This window comes from Lycorma delicatula, chromosome 6 (genome assembly GCF_047948215.1).
Source record: "Lycorma delicatula isolate Av1 chromosome 6, ASM4794821v1, whole genome shotgun sequence".
Taxonomy (NCBI): domain Eukaryota; kingdom Metazoa; phylum Arthropoda; class Insecta; order Hemiptera; family Fulgoridae; genus Lycorma; species Lycorma delicatula.
The window spans coordinates 144,677,205-144,697,798 of NC_134460.1; the positions used below are offsets into that span (position 1 = coordinate 144,677,205).

The 20,594-nt window shown below is 33.1% G+C and overlaps 1 protein-coding gene across 1 annotated transcript in view; it reads right to left on the bottom strand.

Moving 5' to 3' along the window:
- The window catches only part of LOC142326328 (uncharacterized), a 56,763-nt gene that overhangs the window by 2,424 nt on the left and 33,745 nt on the right, over positions 1–20,594 (bottom strand). Inside the window, exon 6 of the transcript XR_012756760.1 lies at positions 1,019–1,235. The gene's annotated coding sequence lies outside the window, so the exon portion shown is untranslated. The remainder of the gene's footprint in view (positions 1–1,018; positions 1,236–20,594) is intronic.

Here is a 20,594-nt window from a genome sequence, read left to right on the forward strand (position 1 = left end):
TTTAAGTTAAAAGTTAAACCTTTTTTAAAGTTAATTTAAAAATTTTAAATTATTAAAACTTAATAAATAAAAGGAAATGAAGTTGAATTAGAACCGATGTGCCTTCCTTGTAAGATCAAAATATTTCATTAATTAAAACTTTATTTAGCTATAACTCTGGACCAGTAAAGATAAGTACCAGTTATGATACATTGTTGAAAAGCTCTCAATAAGAGCTTATTACTGCAGTTAAGAAAAACTCCAAAATCCAAATTTTTTGGATTTTGGGCTTTTTTGGAGATTTTTGGTCAGTCGATTGCAATCAAAAGAAGAGGAACACAATTAGATGTTACAACAGCCCTAAATCCAAAATTTCAACATCCTACGGCTAATCGGTTTTTAGTTATGCGAGACACATACGTATGTAAAGACGTCACGCCGAAACTAGTCAAAATGGATTCAGGATGGTCAAAATTGATATTTCCGTTGAAATCTGAAAACCGAAATTTTTCGCGATTACAATAATTCCTTTACTTCGTACAAGGAAGTAAAAAGATTTATAAAAGATTTAATTTAAAAGATAAAAAATATTTCGTTTACAAAACATTATTTGTTACAAAAAAATGAATCATTAGAAAAATTCAAATATTATTGTTTATTGAATAATTAGTATTTTATAAAATTTTAAAATAGATTTATTCAACAAACGGTTCACACGGTTCTGATAAAATTTTAATATAATTTATTCTTAAACAACTGTTATTTTTAAAGTAAGAGAATTATTTGCAACATATTAATAATTACAAGTTGATACTTTTCTAATCTGCAATTTGTGTCTGACATTGTTTGTTATCTCTTGAGCGCTTCAGACGTCATTTTTAAGTAGCACTTCATTAATTATATCGACTGTCATTCCGTCGATTACGAAAGGCAATCGACGATTCGTTTTTCGTTTATTAAACGCAAAAAACATTCACCTTCTTGACATACATTTATAAGTAAATGCTTATAAAAAAAAAAAAATGGATAAACAGCTTACATGTAGAACTATATGGAGAAAGACCTGGACTGCGAACTATCATCACCGAAAAATTGGCAACTGTTGATGATACAACCGTTCCACAAATAAGAAGATTGCACAACTGATGCAACAGCGTCATGTGGCTCGAAACCAGTGGCGGCTCAGCTAAAATTAGTAGGGGTGCTGCTCCAGAAAAATTTTTTATGGGCCTTTTCAAGGGCATGGTTAACGTTTTCTGTAAAATAAAAGGAACCAAAAAAAATCAAATAGAACAGCTGGAGGCAGGATAATAATTAAATTCTACACTTTATCACATTCAAGAATATGGCACACGGTTTTTAAGCAAATTGTGCTTAAAACCGTATTCGGTTTAACCGAATAAATAATAAAAGGTCAATACAGATAATATTTTTCAGTAATATTAGATAACTTAATAAAATGTCCGCTTAAAAACACTAGAGTCCAACGGTGCTTAATTTAAATTTCTATGTACACCGAAACAAATACGTAATTAGTTTTTGCTAATTACCTTCTCTTTCGCCCTTCCAGCGTTTTTTTTGACAAGATTTGGCAACCAAAGGCCCCTTGCTTTCCGCCATCTTCAGATCACTACTGAAAAAATAACCAAATCACTTTCATATTCCTTCCACCGACTAAACTAGAAAAGGAAACGAACAAGGAACATTCCATACACACGCGGAGTAAAAATAAAAACTACCTTCCACCAGCACGCCAGGGTCGGAACTGCGGGAGCGACAGCACTCTCTCTCCCTCGCAACCTCGCGTGCAGCTTCCTATGTGCGCATGCGTACAACGGCTAAACACCACCACACTGCTAGAACTGTGAAAAGCACAGTTCCGCAGAAAGATTTTTGTATCTTTTTCATAAACTGGAGGATGGCTACTGACATTAAGCTTAAGGATTTTATATATTGTACAAGTATAAAGAAAGAAAGAATTAAAGAATAAAGGACTCATAATATTAAATGTTATCGATAATATCAAGTGGAAATAGGGATGCCGCAGTTCCATAGTGGCTACACACGAGCCGCCAATGCTCGAAACCTTAAAAACTTTACGGACTACACAGAATCGTCGGAATCGTCTGCTTACAAAGTAGGTGTGTTTGGTCTATCGTAACATACGTCGCTCAAAACACGAACAGTTCCAAAAATTTGGATGGGAATTGTACTGAACCGTTCTTCTTACAGCCCAGTTTTTATGCCATCTGACTTTCATATTTTATCCTAAAATAAAATACATTTTTAAGTATAAAATATATACAGACCGATGATGACACACTAAAATATCATCGACTAGTTAACGTAATGAAGGTATCATTCGACGAGCTTGACTATGAAGCTCGTATACCGATCTCAAAATGTTGCATGTAAACGGAAATTATTTTAAAAACAAAATAGTTATTTAACATATTTTCTCTGTAAAATGAACGGTTTAAATTTACAATTAAATGTTACCAATTTATGATAAAAAAAAACAAACTATTCTTACTTAAAAATTAACCTTCTAAAAATACAATTATTAAGATTGTTGTTAAAAAAATATTTAAATATTTAACAAATTTTTTTAGACTATTTTTTTAAAAAATTACTTTTTTTATCTATTTGCCAAGTGCTTTTATAGGCTTCCACTTTATAAATCCTGGTTGCAGAGTGGTTCATTATGCAACGAGCCTACAATGATAGCCATTAATGCACGAGTGTAAAGTGTTACAACAGCTTTGGCGATTGTCTTTTTAAAACAAGCATTTTTGGCCTGTTTTATACTAATTATTTATTTATATTTAGTTTATTATTTTATTTATATTTAGTTTATATTCTTGAGTAATGGCTTTTACTTCAATTATAGTTAATTTATTCTTCTCTTTATAGAATCTCTATACAATTCCTAATCATTGAGTACAATTTTTAATAGATTTTTTTGCCTTCATTTACTTATTTAAAAAAAATGTTTAATGTATTTTCCTAGTTAAGATGTAATATAGATTATCTTCTGTTGCTAGTGTTTATCGGGTGACCGCAACCTGCCTGGTTGCACACTTTTAAAAAAGAGTTTCTCTTTTAATTAGAAATGTAAAAAAAAAAAAAGGACACACATGACTTCCTTGAACGCCTATTAAAATATACACACATTTTTTTTAAATGGAAAGTACAAAAAACTTTATTTTATTAATAATGTATGATACTTCTTCATATTTATTTTTTTTTTATTCTTATTACTGAATTATTATTTATTATAAAAGCTTTTTTACAATCAGAAGTTACCAATTGTTATTAATAAATCAATATATTTAAATTAAAAAAAAGTTTAAAAAAGGAGATGAAATCTGATTCGAATCGGTATGCCTTCCCCTAGGATTCAAATATTTAATTTAGCTATAACTCTGGAACCAAATCAAACTGAAAATAAGTACCGTTTATGATATATCGTTGAAAAGTTCTCAATAAGAGCTTATTACTGCAGTTACGAAAAAGTCCAAAATCCAAATTCTTTTGATTTTGGGTTTTTTTTGACACTCTTGGTCCAGTCGATTGTAATCAAAAGGGGAGATGCATTACTAGATGTTAAAATAGTCCTAAATTCAAAATTTCAACATTCTACCGCTAATCTTTTTGAGTTATGCGAGATACATACGTACGTACAGACGTCACGCCAAACTAGTCAAAATGGATTCAGGGATGGCCAAAATGGCTATTTCCGTTGAAATCTGAAAACCGAAATTTTTCACGATTAGAGTACTTCCTTGTACTTCGCACAAGGAAATAAAAAGTATAAAAATAAATTATTAAGATATCAAAAGTTGCAGAAGTTTTTCATTTAGGTAATAAAATAACAAACAATGAATAAAGAAGTAAGGAAGGTATTAGAGACAAAGAAAGCTTTCACGTAAAAAGAAATCATAAGAAATTCTTAAAAAGATAATTGTTAAGAATGCGCCGATATGGATACGGTATATGATATCCCCATGTCGCCTCGTTTGTCTACTTAATGATCCTAGTATATTACAGTCTTTTGTTTTTCTCTTTTTTTTAAATCTTTTACATACATTACTATTATACGATTTGATAAACATATATATATATAAACATTCGTGTTATATATAAAATCCATTATCCTGACGACGTAGGTTAAGACGCCCTCCATGTGGCAGTTTCGGTCGCCACGCCCCCCTCCGTACCTAGTCCTTATGGGCTTTACCGGAGGTCATCTTCAGAATCTCGGTAAAAGGCATCCCTCAACCTTGTTCTTGCCTCAGTCAAGATGCGAATACCACATGTGATATTCTCATCGGTGTACTACTACAAAATTAACTCTTTAAAACAAAACACATCCATGTCGAGTCTTTAACAAGAACGAGTGACACGAAGGAACTGAAATTAAAAACGCAACTACCTATCCGATAGGTTAGAAGTTAAGTTCAACAAGCAACCGTAACATAATACAAAACAAAAATAAAAATAAACTTAAAAAAACTAAATAAACAAAACACATCAAACCTTATAACACAAGAACAGCAAAGCCAAGGCACAGGAAAGCCAGGAGGAATCCTAAATTCCCTCAGCAACCTGTTCTCTTGCCAAGTACCCGATGAAATTTTCAACGATTACCCGTTCGGCCCGGTTTTTCCAATTTCATGGAGATCTAATGTAGACCCGACAAATAGTCTCCGTGTGCAAAATTTCGTATTTTGGGCATTCGTAAATTATATGGTGTGCGTCATCAAGTTGTCCACAATCTGGACACACACCTAAATCCACCAGGCCAAATCGCTGGAGTCTGTCTCGGAAGGCCCCATGATCAGAGATAAATTACGTCACACACTTGTTAGAGTCAACCCAAGGGACGCCCCGCAAAGCAACACCGTCTGGGAAGAGATCATAAATATAACGCTCACCCTCACTGCCTCATCTCATCTGGCCTGTCATAAAGCACTACCATGCCGTTCTATCTCGAGAATTTTTTCCAAGTCGATTCACCTGACTTCTTAGCGACTTAACACTGTTGCTTTTCTGACGTAATTAAATCTATCGGTTTCGCACCTGCAGTCATCAAGATTGCCTCCCGTGAAATAGTACGGTAACCTCCAGTTACCGTTAATAGTATTAGGCGTAGAACTTTTAATATTACATCCCGATAGCTTTTAAATTTTAGCCTATCTGCCCAAACAGGCGCCGCATATAGCATAATTGCATCGCACGTGGCCTTATACAGGATACTCATAGTCTTAAAATTAAGACCCCAAGCAGGGTTGACCACTCGTAGGATACCAAAGAAGGCACGACAGACCTTCTCCGCGACGTAATTAAGGTGCTTCTTGAACTGAAATTTCTCGTCAAGAAACACCCCGAGATAGTTTTTAACTTGAACATATTTAATACGAAAGCCTGAGATCGAAACACGAACCTGATGCCTCACTGCCAAACGACCTTTACGAAGCATCATCGTGGTCTTCTCCGGATTGAACGTCATCTTACGTTGATGACCCCACAACTCAAGTATCCTGCATGCTTGCAGGATACTTGGCTCAGAACTCAACCTCACTGCGCGAGCTTCCTTCGACCGCCAGGAGTCCATAGTCAGCATAAGCTACGATAAGATACCCGCCGAGCAATCTCAGCCGCAGAAGGGAATCAAACTCCACCACCCACAACAATGAAACCAACACGCTGCCCAGAGGAAAACCCTTGGACAGCGACTTGCCCACCTCTTGACCGCCCTCGCGGAGCAACACATCTCGATGCCTGAAGTAACTTTGCATTACTCGCAGTTAACTATCAGTGCATTGTCTCTTTTGTAACTGATAAACCGACAGAAGTCCATCACAGGTTATTAAACGTACCGAAGATGTCAAGGAAAATTCCCAAACATATTCCTCCCTGCTAACTTTTACCACACTCATCACGCGGAGTATGGAGTTTTCGGTACCCTTTCAGGGACGAGACCCGTACTGATTTTCCATCAATAAGCTTTATGAGATCAGCCTCTCATTTAGATGTAACAACAGTCCTAAATCCAACATTTCAACAACCTACAGCTAAACGTTTTTTAGTTATGCGAGATACGTACGTACGTACAGAGGTCATGCCAAAACTAGTCAAAAGGGATATTTCTGTTGAAGTCTGAAAACCGAAAATAAAGTTCTATGTAAGAGTTCTATAAAAGAGGGTCGTTTAATAATTAAAGAGTCAAATTGGAACAGTGAAAAAAACTATTTAATAAAATAAACTGAATTTGTATAACATTCAAGTTGGCATCACTGACAGAAAATATCAACTGTTCAAAAAATAATTTGAATTATTTTTACTACATAAATTTATTTCGAAATGTCAGCTCCGGTTTTGAACGTAAACCGTGAATGAACAACATGCTGTGATAGAATTTTTATTTTCTTAAAATACAAAATCGGCCAAAATTCACTCGCGTATGTTAAAACCGTATGTTAAAAAGTGTACTAACTGCGCAAATGTTTTACGTTTTTATTTTTACTGAACAATTTTAACAGGACAAAACAAGTGTCACCGACTTTCACTGTAGCGGAAAACCGGTGGAAGTTTCGATTGATGCTTTGCAAAACTGTATTAATAATCTTATTCGCGAGGAAAGATGCATAAAAAGTAGAGAAATTGTTGAAATTTATAGTTCGAGTATCAGCATTGTCCATTCTGCTTATCCCTGAAAATCAGTTTTACACAAAACGCATTTGAGGTGGATTCCAAGATAGCCGACTCAAAATCGTAACGATACTCGGAATTCATTTGTAGTTAACTTAAATAACAATTTTTACCGGAAGGTAACGCTTTTGATGTGAAACGTCTTTAAAATTACGCCGAAATATTCGGTTTCCAGAAGAGAAATTTGTAGCGTAACCAAAAGGTCTATATCGTCCTGCCTTAATAAATCCCTAACTATTAGTCTCAGAGTCCAAAAGGCGGTATCATTTTATAACTTACAACATCAACTTGCCGATACGACATTGAGTCTGCGTCACTGTCGAGCGGGTTGGCGAAGAGGGGGCACCGCGCAGATCGGCCAAAACTGGCGCTCTCGCTCATTTCCATTCAGTGTAGCACACGGCTTAGATATGATAGCGCGGTGATTCGTGTGTTTGTGTTTAGAGTTTGTCGAGATAGATTAATATAAGTAATAATAAGTGTATTTTTGAAAATATTAATGTGTAAAAAATTAAAATAAACATGTAAAAAAGTATACAAAATTCTATACGTCAGCCTCAGCTCGCGCAAAAGCCAGGCGGAAATGTAAATTACGCATATCATTGGAAAAGGGACGTTATGGGCCACACCCAGGTCCGATGTCCGGTGCCGAGTGAGCGAGACTGTTTCGGGAGCGTCTCAAAGCTGGCACGGCGTGCTCAGTAAACGCCGCTGACGGTGCGAGCACCTCCACTGTTGCTTATTACGCCTTATGTCTTTTACTTCTCATATCGCAGATCAATGTTGTACGAAATTGTCGTCGAATATCAGTCAAAATAAATATCATGTACCAATTAGTGTCCGTTTTATGTTAAAATTAAATTTATTACGCAGTCAACGTCTCGTTTTTATTTCACTCCGATACACTAAAAGCGACTCGCTGACATAATGACCGACCAATTTATCTGTAGAGTTGGCCAAATGGAGGAACTAAAATTATCCATTGGAGACTTTCAGTTTTATTCAAAAAATTACGACAGCGGCTCTCTCCCGTTTATCTCTACAAATAAGTCGGTCGGTCTGTAGCTCGGAGGAATTTCATCCGAGGTCTGAAACGTTTCACGTTAAATAACGGCCGTGCGCCCCGACACAGCCCTACCCGATTTTTTTCTTTTTTAGATCGCATAAAAACTCGTGATGAAACTTAGATTCATCATTTTTATTTGGAATCCAAACATCAGATTATGGAATGAAAAATCCGAGTTCGCCCACCACAAAAAAATTTAAAACATACGCGTCGGTCGGTGAATTAAATAAAGCGATGTTAACGGTCTTTTGAGACTATAAAGGAGCGATTTATTGAGATTGTTTGGAAGAACAACGTACAATCAACAACGAGTACTACTGTGATAAAATAAAACCCAGCAGGAAGGCAAGAATATCCTGGCTCTCTTTCAAAAGGCGTAATTATTTTGCATGAAAACGCCCGCTCGCCCCCCTACTTCTCAGAAGGCAGGGAAGCTATTCAAAAATCGATTCGAAAAGTGTTGCCACATCCACCTTACAATTCTGATCTCGCAACGTCAGTTCTTTCTGTCGGGTCCTTTGAAAAGGTTTTTACGTGTTACCAAGTACGGAAACATATGTCGTAGCGGTACAAGAATGACTCAGGTCACGAGATGAACGATTATTTACTGCAGGAATAAGAATTTTCACTGAAAGACACGTAAGACAAGTATCTAAATGTACTTAATATGTTGTTAGTGAGAGTCAGTGTGCTATTTCGTAAATGACAAGACGTAATACAACAGTGAGCTTCTGCTGGATTCCCAGCCATACAGGAATTTCAAGCAATGAGCGCGCAGACAGTGCGGCAAAATAGGCTCGTTTTCAACCTCCTTTTACTAGTTGCCTTGCTTCTAACGACCTTGTTTGTTTCCTGAAGAGGGTAGTTCATGATGAGTGGCGAAATGAATGAGATGCCACCATGAACCCGATCACGAACACTATCTCACCGTTGAGTTCTTCATGCAGAAATAACCATCAAGAGAAGGTTATTATTACCTGCCGTTTGCGAACAGGGCACAGTAGGCTCACTCATGGATATCTGATGACTAAAACAGATGCACCAGTTTGTTGTCGCTCCGACTGCCGACTGACAATGCACCATATACTTGTGGATTGTATCTGTTATGCGGCACTGCGTCGTGAATTTAAACCGGGGGCTAACATACGAATTATTCTAGGCGATAATAAAATTTTATCTTGTGTTTTACGGTTTCTAAGAGCCGTCCATTTACATTCCGATACCTAAATTACTGTAGTGTTTTTCAGCTATTCATGCCGATTGCTGTGTAGCAGTTGTAAATTTTATTATTTTAGTCGAGATATAAAATTATACATATATTTGTTTATTACAACAAATACATGTTGTCCGGGCGATGATAACGCGGAAGCGTTTTTCATCCAGAAAAAATCAACCGAAAAAAATAAATGTAACCGGGGATTGTTTTCGAAAAGTAGCGTTAGTTTTATTGTCATTAAATTAATAATCTTCACCGGCCACCGTGGCGCGAGTGTAGCGTCTCGTCCTATTATCTGGAGGTCTCGGGTTCGAATCCCGGTCAGGCACGTTATTCTCACACGCTACAAAAACTATCATTCATCATCTCATCCTCTGTAGCAATTAATATCCGACGGTGGTCCCGGAGGTAAAAAAAAAATCTAGTCATTTGTCTCTTTTAATTACTGAACGTACCTTACATTAGATTCTAATGGCGATATATCTTTAGTTAATTTTAATTTACGTAGAAAAATCTCCCCTAAAAATTGGAAAACTAATTGCCGTTTTTTTCTTCTTTTTTTAATAAAATATTTATTCATAAATAACAAACGCAATAAAGCTCTGAATTAAAAAATAAATAAACAATAAAAATAATTATTAATATATTTTCTTAAATATCATGATTCTGTAAAAAAAAAAAACACCAATAATAATCCGGTTATAATTTCAATATTATTATTATAATATTTGATTAAATTAATATACAATATTCACTATATAATAAAACAATATATACTTTCTTTCGCCGGTTTGTTTTTGTTTTTATTAAAAAAACTGAAAACAAAAAAATAAGTGAAACCTTGTTAACGCCACGATTATTATTATTTTTACTATCATTATAAGTGAAAACTATTATTTATATAACCTACAATAAGTTAAAACAGTTCTTTGTTACCTAAATATTTATTTTTTTAAATCTAATATTATTTTATTTTGTCGAGAAATAAAAATAATTGTATTATGAACATTAGAATATTCAATTAACGGAACAGAATTAATTTATCGCTTGATAATATTTATCCTTTAATTACCTAATTACTATAGTAATTATTAAAATAGATCACTTAAGATGCATATTTTTAGCTTTCTTTTGCTGCTAATTACTTTTAAAATATTTTTCTTTGTATTCATTGTAAAAATTATTACAATTATGAGCAATGGAATTCATAACCTTCCTCGATAGTTAATTTTTTCAAATATAGAAACTGTTTTTTTTTTTCTAAGCTTAGGACTGCAAATGAGTTCACAGGAACACCTGATGACAGCGGAAAACTACCCGGTTATAAATTTATAGAGACCGGGATATTATTGCCCGAAGTAGGCAAACCTGAGCATATTCTTACGGGTTTCTCTTCCGCGGTAACAATAAGATATACGGAATGTCAAGTGACCCGTTTCTATCCATAGTGATATACTTGTAATCGGTAAACGGTTTACTAGTATTTCGCCCGCCATATTCTCTCTAGGTCGTGTAACGGCATAAACCCGCAGTCTAAGAGAATTTTTAAATAATATTGTATTCAGTTAAACGATCGATGCGTTAAATAAAAACTAAAATTTGTTAATCCTGGAGGATAGATAGCGTCGTCAGACTTTAATCAAATCAGGTGCGTTCTTCACACTCATGTCATATGATTTACTGGTAATTACATAAAATAATCGGAAGATAAAATTTCACCTTATTAGGCGCCTCGATTCGGTCGTTCCCATCCGAAACGGTAATCTGCTTCGACCTATAACGTGTCTGCACCGCATTATTATTAGCTAATTTAGATTGCGACCAGGGTTCCCTTCTCAAGAGACATTCCCAAAATATAATAATGATATTTAAACAAAGCATTATCATCTAGAAACTTCTGCACGCTCTAATAATGAAGGTTACAATGTAAAGTTTCATCGTAACAAGACCAGGCATAGAAGAGATTAAGAAGATAACATTTCCATTAACGATAACGACAATAATTATATTACTCGTAACACGAAATTTCTGGGCGTTTTATCAGGTGAAAAATTCTCTTGGGATGATCAAATTGATTTCGTTTCCAATAAAATTAAACGGTACTGTTTTGTTTTGAGGCGCCTTAATAAAGCCTAAGTTGTTATCATTAATAAGTATTTATTAGGCTTACATACGAGTATATTCCCGTCTAAAGTATAACATTATCTCTTGGAGTCTGATTTTAAGATACAAAAATGGGCTTTTTGATCATTATTTGATGACAGATATGAATTGTGTAGAAGGAGCTATGAAAATTAAAAACGTCAATTTTGAATTGTGTTTACATTTATGAATGTGCAGTCTTAGCAAAAGAGAATAATCAATTTATATACTTAAAAAATAACAATATCCAGATTTATCAAACCAGATAACAGAACTGTTTTTACGTAAATCAATACAATTTATGGCCCGTTCACATAAGGCTTATGTGAACGGGCCTTATTTTGCTTTCGTAACCGAACCATTTAAAAAAAACCTTCCACTAACTTATTTAAAATACAATTAAAAAATTTTCTTTCACAAAACTAATATTACTCTGACAATGAATTTTTAAATAATACTAATTAAAAAATCTGATGTGGACACCACATGACTTCCTTGTACGCCTATCAAACTATATATACACTCTTTTTTTACTTTATTATTGAATTATTATTTATCGTAAACTTTTTTTTTTACAATCGAAGATTAATTATTAATAAATTAATATATTTAAATTAGAAAAAGGAGATAAAATCTGATTTGAACCGATGTGCCTTCCCCTTGTAAGATCCAAATATTTCATTAATTAAAATTCTATTTGACTACAACTCTGGAACCGATGAAAATAAGTACCGCTTATGATATATCGTTGAAAAACTCTCAATGAGGACGTATTATTGCAGTTAAGAAAATGTCCAAAATCCAAAAACATCCTACGGCTAATCGTTTTTGAGTTATGCGAGATACATACGTACATACGTACGTACAGACGTCACGCTGAAGTCAAAATAGATTCACGGATGATCAAATTGGACACTTACATTGAAATCTGAAATTTTTCGCACGTCCTTTCGATGTGTTCACACATATTTACTCACAATTTTCATTAACAACTTCTGAATTGTGAATTTTTGTAGTTATTTTTTTATATTTAGTATTTTCATACATCTTAACATTATCTGTTATATATTACCTTAAAATTATAAATATTTTAAATAACCAATATGAAATTTAATCACATTAATTGTAAACAAAAATAAAAATGACTAAAAAAGAACACATTAAAAAATTAAATACCCTATTTCTCGAAAGTAATGTGCCATCGAAATGAATTCTTTCTACCTTTTCTTTGATACAAAAATTTTAAAATCCACTTTTTTAAGAAAATTATAATAAATGGAAAGAATTATTAAAATATCCGGAATGATTCAGGAGGAAAGGAAGATAATTTAGGAACTGATTCTGGAGCTTGAAATAAGGGAAAAGTTTAAACAAACACATGGCCGAAAACGCTTTGTTTTCGAGTTACGGCTAGCAAAACATTTCGCCTGTATTTCAGTTCTCCCGGTTAAATGAGGTCATACTGAAATTTTAAGGGAGTTATATAAGGAGTAAACTTATGGTTTATTATATTTTCTGATCTGAAAAACTGGATAAAACGCCTAATCTCCCAATATTGTACCTCCCGTACTTTTCATGACATCCAACGTAAAGCATAAAAATTCGGTAACAAAAACCACGTTTTTTTTAGGTTTGAAATACAATAACTTTGTTAATATTATCAAAACTTGTAGAGAATATAATTCTGAGAAAATTGATCTGATAAAATCTATGAAAAACAAAACAAAAAATCTACCTTTATTATCAAAAATAAAACAGAATAAAATCCAAAATGTTACGAATTAATAGAAATTGAAATCAGCGTTTTAGTAAAATAAATTTACACCTTTAAAAAATAAAATACACTTTGTGGTTTACACTATAATTAATTTACAATAAATGTTTGAAAATTCCACCACTGACATCGACGCACTTTTTAAGTCATTTTTTAGATTTTCTGTCGCCAACCTAATTATATTCGCGTTCCTTGATGAGGAAGCAGCATTGAGAATGCGAGCGATCAGTTCATCACGTATGTCTACTTGTTGTCTGTATAACTCGCATTTCATTCATCCCCGTAAATAGTAATCTAATAGAGTAAGATCTCGGTGATATAAGTGGCCGATTTACCAACCCACCGGGTTGGTCTAGTGGTGAACGCGTCTTCCCAAATCAGCTGATTTGGAAGTCGAGAGTTCCAGCGTTCAAGTCCTAGTAAATGCAGTTACTTTTATACGGATTTGAATACTAAGCCGTGGATACCGGTGTTCTTTGGTGGTTGGGTTTCAATTATCCAGACATTTCAGGAATGGTCGAACTGTTCAAGAATACACTTCATTTACACTCATACATATCATCCTCTGAAGTAATACCAGAAAGGTAATTCCCGGAGACTAAACAAGAAAAGAAAGAAAAAGGTGGCCGGCCCTCTACATCAACTCCATTTACCAGTAAATGTTTCGCCTAAGAATTATCATTCCAGAAATACATTGCTGCTCCATCAAATTGATAGTACATTCCAATTCGTTTCGTCAATGAGAAATTCTGAAGCACTGTAAGAAATTCATGGTTTTAAAAATTCCAGATAATTTCTCCCCATGAAAAGTTTGTCTAGTATAAAAGGGCCTATTAATTGGTTGTCGATCGTGCTTCACCAAACGTTCACAGCTGAAAATCATAGCTGGAAATTTGAATGAACTAAGCACGTAGGTTTTCCTCAAACCACCTATGTGAATTCCATGTGTTGTTTATACTATTGCATTTTAAGCAACTTTATCCGAAAACAGTATGGACGGAATTAAGTGGTAATTACTGTTAATCCGTTGAAAAAACTGCAGTCGTCTGGCAAGATCACCGAACTGGAGGTGTTGAACTTACTGATCATGATAAGGACGCAGTCCGTAAACATGTAATGTCCTCCACAATGTACTTTGTGGAATGTTAAGTCGTGCAAAAATTCTTCGCGTGTTCGTTGTAGGACAAAGCTGAACCACCTGAAGGATGTTTTCCTTTTCATCACCTGTTAAGTTTTGTTCTGTTTTGTTTCTAATAATAAAGTTGATTTTATTTTGTTTATCATAGTTTACTACATCAATTTTCTCAGCGATAAATTCTCTACAAGTTTTGACAATAAAATTTACACATTTATTAATCATTTAACAAAGTTATTGTACTTCAAAACTAAAAAATCGTGTTTTTCTTCAATGAATTTTTCTGATTTACGTTGGATATCATGGAAAATAACGGAAATACAGTCCTGGAAACTGTTTTATTCAATTTTTCGGGTCAGAAAACATAAGAAATTGTTACGTTTTATCCCTTATGAAACTTTTTATCACTTATAAAAATTTTAGTAGGACCTTATTTCACCGGAGAACTGAAGTACGGGTGAAATTACTGCAAGCGGTAACTCGACAACAAAAAAATCACACAATGTTCTCGAACATCTGTTTGTATGACTTTTTCCTTATTTCAAGCTCTAAAATCAGTTTTCAAATTATTTCTTTTTCCTCCTGAATCACTGTATTTAATATTTATTATTCAAATAAAAGAAATTATAAAAAAATATTCTTAATTCATTAGAAAAAATTCAAATATTCTGAAAAATTACTTTCTAATTAAATAAAACCAGAATATTTCAAAATTTTATAAATTCTACGTTTTTATATTTAACGATTGAAGGATTTCCGTACTTTATTAACAGTTTATATTCGTATATACAAAGTTTTGTGACATATATGGTAGTACTTTTGTCTTCAGGATCCGTGAAAGTCTTGAAAAACACTAAAATTCAGGAGGTTTATTACTTAACTGACAACAGTAGCTTACTTCTGAACTGTTGGAAAATTACAAATGGAGGAAAAAAGAACACAAATGAAAAAAGCAACGGTATTGATAAACTAGAAAAAATAAACTTAAAGTATAAGGTTCGACGAATACTACTTTATCCTAATAAACTGAAATTTGAATTAGGAATAAAAGAGATAAAACTTATAGACATCGGTTCAATAAGTCCATCCATTACAAAGATGGACTTAATTAAAAGTTTATCAAAGAATTAGGAAAGATAAAGGGAGAATTTCCTTATTGGAAGGAGGATCGTTGTTACTTCCTACAAGATTATAAAAACGTTTTAAATAATACAAGATCGATTTGATTTAGAGATGAGTAAAGAATGATAAAAGATACATTGTCGAGATTTGTACCGAAATTTATTACATATAAAAAGAGAAAAAGAAGGATGATTAAAGCGTAAAAGATGGAACTAAATCTAAACATATTAAGTACTTTCATGATGAATTGCAATGATGACTCGGAGCGGTAACATAGAGACAGTAATGAAAAAAATTATAGCCTATATTAAAACATAATAAAAGGATACAATACAATTATAAGTGAAAGGATTGTTAAGGATATTTATTAAAAGTAATTCTATTAGAGCCATAGACTGGATGTCCTTTACATTCACAGACTTTAATTTAAAAAAGAAGAAGATTCTTGCGTGCATTTATAGCAGCTTGTTTAAGTAATAGATGCATATGTGAATAAATGTATAACTGAATTGCAAACAAGGGTAAATGGAACCGGTTAACATTCACAGTTGTCTGCCCATAGTAATTAATAAATAAACATTGAGAAAATATAAAAGAAATAGAAATGTTGCAATATTGCTACTAATGTAATACGTTACTTAACAGCGTTTGAAATTACATTATTTTTAAACAGTAATGTATAAATAATGTATGCGATACTGTAACTATTTTCTTATTCAATACAACACATTCATTCATTTTTATAATACTATCGGAATAAACATGGGCGTTCACTCGATTGTGAGTACTGTTACTGATGTATTACAAAGAGATAACCTCCTCGAACAGAATTACGAAAAATATGATTCCTAGGAAAGTTTAAATAATTTTACTAGTAATTCTAGAAAAATGTTATTGGAGTTTGCAAGAAAATAATCTCGGTTTTCACAAATACATAACTTTATGACTGTTTTGAGACTTCTATCGATGTAATGATTTTTTCTTTTGAAATTTGATACTTTTAGCATACGTAGAAGCAAATTGAGCGTAATTCTGTTTGCACCTGTTAATTTACGGTCAATTTTAAAATGGAGTGCAAAAAACGCTTTCAACATATTTCCTTTTTTATTTCCGTAAAGTTGATCGTATAAAACAGAACACACGTATCAGAATCTGTTAAAAAATTTCGTTCTGGAGATTCCTTCACTCAAAGATCACCGATGTTCTGGTCGACCTATTGAAATCAATGAAGATCACAGATTAAAGCCATAATCGAATCGGATCGTTTATATAACCGTGTGACAGATTTCAGAGATGTTAAATGATTACACAAAACGATTGAAAATCACATCAAAAGTCTTCGGAGTCGTTAAGAATCTCGATATTCGGGTTTCCCATGAATTGAAAAATGTTCACTTAATGCGACGAATCGATATTTGCGATAGCATCACAAACACGATTAATTCGTCCCTTCTTTAAAAGACTCATCACCGATGATGAAAAACGGATCGTCTACAATAACATCGATCGAAAGCGATCATGGTCCGAGCATGATGAATCGGCACAAGCCACGTCGAAAGCTGAATCGCATCAAAAAAAAGATCACGCTGTAGATTTGTTAGGATTATAAGTGTTGTGTATTTTTAGCTGCTTCCAAGGAACCAGACGATCGATTCAGATGTTTACTATAAACGACTTATGAAACTGAAGGAAGTAATTGAAAAAAAAAATGGCCAGAATTAACAAACTACACAGGAATCGTGTACCACCAAGACGATGCAAGGCTTCATACATCCGGTAAATCATTGAAAATTATTAGAACTCGGTCGGAAAGTCTCATCCTTCATATAGCTCTGATTTTTTACATCAGATTACCATTTATTTCGAAGATTACAAAACTCTTTAAATGATAAAACTTTCACTATGATAATAACATGAGATCGCGCTCAGTTCAGTTTTTTTGATGATAAGGACCAAAAGTTCAATGAGTGTGAAATAATGAAATTGCCAGAAAGATGAGAAAAAATTATCGGACAAATTGGAAAATATATAATTAATTAAAATTCATTGTTTGTATAAAATAATTGAGTTTTATTTCACGCTACAAAACCGAAATGACAACAAAATTTCATGACAACCCAATATAGAACAAATTTTTATATTTTAAAAAAAACGACCATGAGTTACCTCATAACCTCGACCATGAGTCATAAGGTATGAAGCCTTGCATCGTCTTGGTGATACACGATTCCTTTGTGGTTTGCCAATTCTGGCCGTTTTTCTTCAATTGCTTCCTTCGGTTTCATTAAACATCAAAACAATTACGAATAAAATTTTCATTAAGACTAGCTTAAGCTGAGATTTACTCCCTTGAACCAACCCCCCTCTCTACTTCCTTACTTCTATGAGGCACTGATTTTAAACTTATTAGAATCAGTGATTCATGCGAAGAAGTTGCTATAGTAAACAAGATTTTTTTATCCCAAAGTTAAAAATTCAAACAGAAGCCAAGATACTAAAAAGGAACAAAATTAATCTCTCGATGTTTCAACCTCTTCTCGATGTTTCATTATTCCCAGCGTAAAAAAAAATTGATTTTCGGCACGATTATATTTTCCCCTAGAATATTCTGTACATTAACTATCGGAAAGTAAAATCTTAAAACCACTACTGCTTTCATTAATTTTTCTAACTTTTGACTATTTTAACAAGTTGGTAGAAATTTATTTTCGTTTTACCCCGATCTAAATGAGGCGTTATCGGGGTAAAAGACTGAAAATAAAAATACTTTTTTTCTTTTTATCAGTTTATAAACTATTAATTACGTTTGATTTATTTAATTTTTAAAGAAAAAGAGCTTACATTAAAAAAATATATTTTCGTAAAATTATAAAAAAAGAATATTATTAAATAACCTTTTCAAAACATTTAAGTTAACCGTATAATTTGTATATTTATTTATTATAAAAGAAAAATTGACATTTTAATTTGATTTTCCGCTAATTTTAATGAAAACCGTTCTACCGTACTGTTTTCCGTACAAACTGCTATCTTACGTTACGTACTATTTGACGTCTGTCAGTAAATTACATTACTCTGGATAATAAATTAAGTAAATATTTTAATTAGTGGATGTATATATATATATATAAACAGAATTTTCATGAAATATGGCAACCTTTAAATTACTTTTTAATCGTTAAACATGGAAAAATGATATATAACAAATGTTGCCATCTCAAAAGGAGCTATTTTTTTTCGGTACGAGACCACGATTTGGGGTGTACCGCAAACCATTACTTTTGAAACTACCTGAGAAAAATAATAAATTACTGTCATTTTGATTAGGACTGTAATTGTGAGAAGCTTTTTATGACAAATTTTTGTTTTTTATTGCTCTTCAAAATGATTTGTTACATTATATTTTCTACTTAAGTTTTAAAATTTTTCCTCTGTAGGGTCTCTACGGGGCTTGGGGGGTGTGGTGATTTTTATAACGAAGAACAGATCGTTTTGAGGAAGAGCATTTGCTAAATTGAATTTTTCTATGATTAACGGTTGAAAAATTATTTAAGGATTGTATATATAATAATTTATTTAAAATTAATTATTTTCTAGGTTAACATATATCAATAAGGTTCTTTGTCTTTATAAGAAAATAAAAGGGGCATGAATTAAAAAAGATTAGTACAAATTGCAATATATTAAGATCCATAATTTGTTATTTTTGATTTGATTCGGATGCTTTAGGAGGCTCCAGCTTTACCCGATAAATCTCTAAACTCCAACTTGAGCTGTGTCGTATATAACCATCAGATCAGTGATACATACACACGCGCGCGCAATCGATCGCGCGCGCACGCACGTACACACACAAATCAAGGTTACAATAACACGGATTTTTTTAAACATTTATCCAGAATCAACAGAACAACGCCGAGGAAAAAGATATCAAAGACAAGGGTATATTTTGAATAATGAAAAAGGGACGGTCTAGTCATAAGATGATTAAAACGCGACAACCACTTCTCAAATAAATGATTCAAGGCCCCTTCCAGGCGTTGGGCAGCCGACACACCTTCGGAAGATCAGGCTGTCTTTACCCAAGATAGCTGCAGGATATTATTATCAATTATTACACATCAATCAACTCTAATAAATGTTGCATTAACTAATCTATTTTTCCTCCTTAAAACAAAAGGGCTTTTCCAAGAGAAGTTTCCTTAAAGATAATCCTTGTCCATTCTGAGAATTGTGTAACCTGTAAAAGTCCGCATACGTCAAATGAACTAAAATTTTGTTTGATTACTTTGTCATTTCAATTTAAAGTATGTAAAATTAAAAACAAAAACTGTTATCCTTCATAACTTATTACTAATTTTGGCTTACTTATATAGGCTCCGGAGTTTTCAATAGTTATATTTTAATATCAATCATTTTATATATATATATATATATACACAAGTGTCCTTTAAAGATGAGGCCAAATTCTAGAAAGTGATTCTACGTAACATACTGAAGAAAAAATGCCAACTGAACATAGGTCCGAAAACACATTTTTTTTGTCTGTCCGCCATTTTGTGTTTAAGAAAAAGACGTTGTCTTTCAAAAACATTTGGAGAAAATGCAATAAAATTTGGTATTTTATTTTAAACTAACATTTTTTAATAGGAAAAAAAATAACGATACTCTTTGTTGACAAATTTCAAAACGGCGGTCGTTTAAATTTTTTAATCTTAAATATCTTAGAAATTATTTTATTTTTATCAAATTGTGTTGTAAAAAAATTATGAAGAATTTTTTTGGTGAAAAAAAAAACACCTTAGTCATAAAAATCCGACGACAAACAAGAGTTATTGCAAAAAATAGGCCTAAAGCGATATGGCGGCCATCTTGTTTTTTAATTATTATCGTGACTCCCTTGATATCTAAATCAAATTTTCTGATAAAAATTGCTAAATTTAACAATTTTAATTGGAAACCACGACAATAAAACACGGCTTATAATCATCTCAATCCGACTCCACAACCAGGCTTGAGTGATGAGCACTCCCCGATCCCAGTCCACCCAACGTCGGCAAAAACAGATCCCCCTCCCGCTGCAAACAGCGAAATCGAGAAGCACAACCGCAACCAGCTCGGGATGGCCAATCCCGTACTCCACAGGGGAGTTGCTGAGCAAAACCATCGCCCCGTTGGTCGACATAAGTGAAGGTACCGAATTCGTTGCCCATCCCGGACGTGAGCGCAGATGTTATTGCACGGACATGGGGCAGGATATAATCAGGGCTAGTATAATAATATTATTATTACTATTAATCTCAGCAAAAGCACAGCATGTTTCTTGTTTACATATATCACTGCCATAACAAAGGCTGATGCACACAACGTTTGTAATAAATTGATGTACCTGTTTATTTACGAAACGGACACATAAGATTTTAAATTTTTTTTTTTATACTTTTTG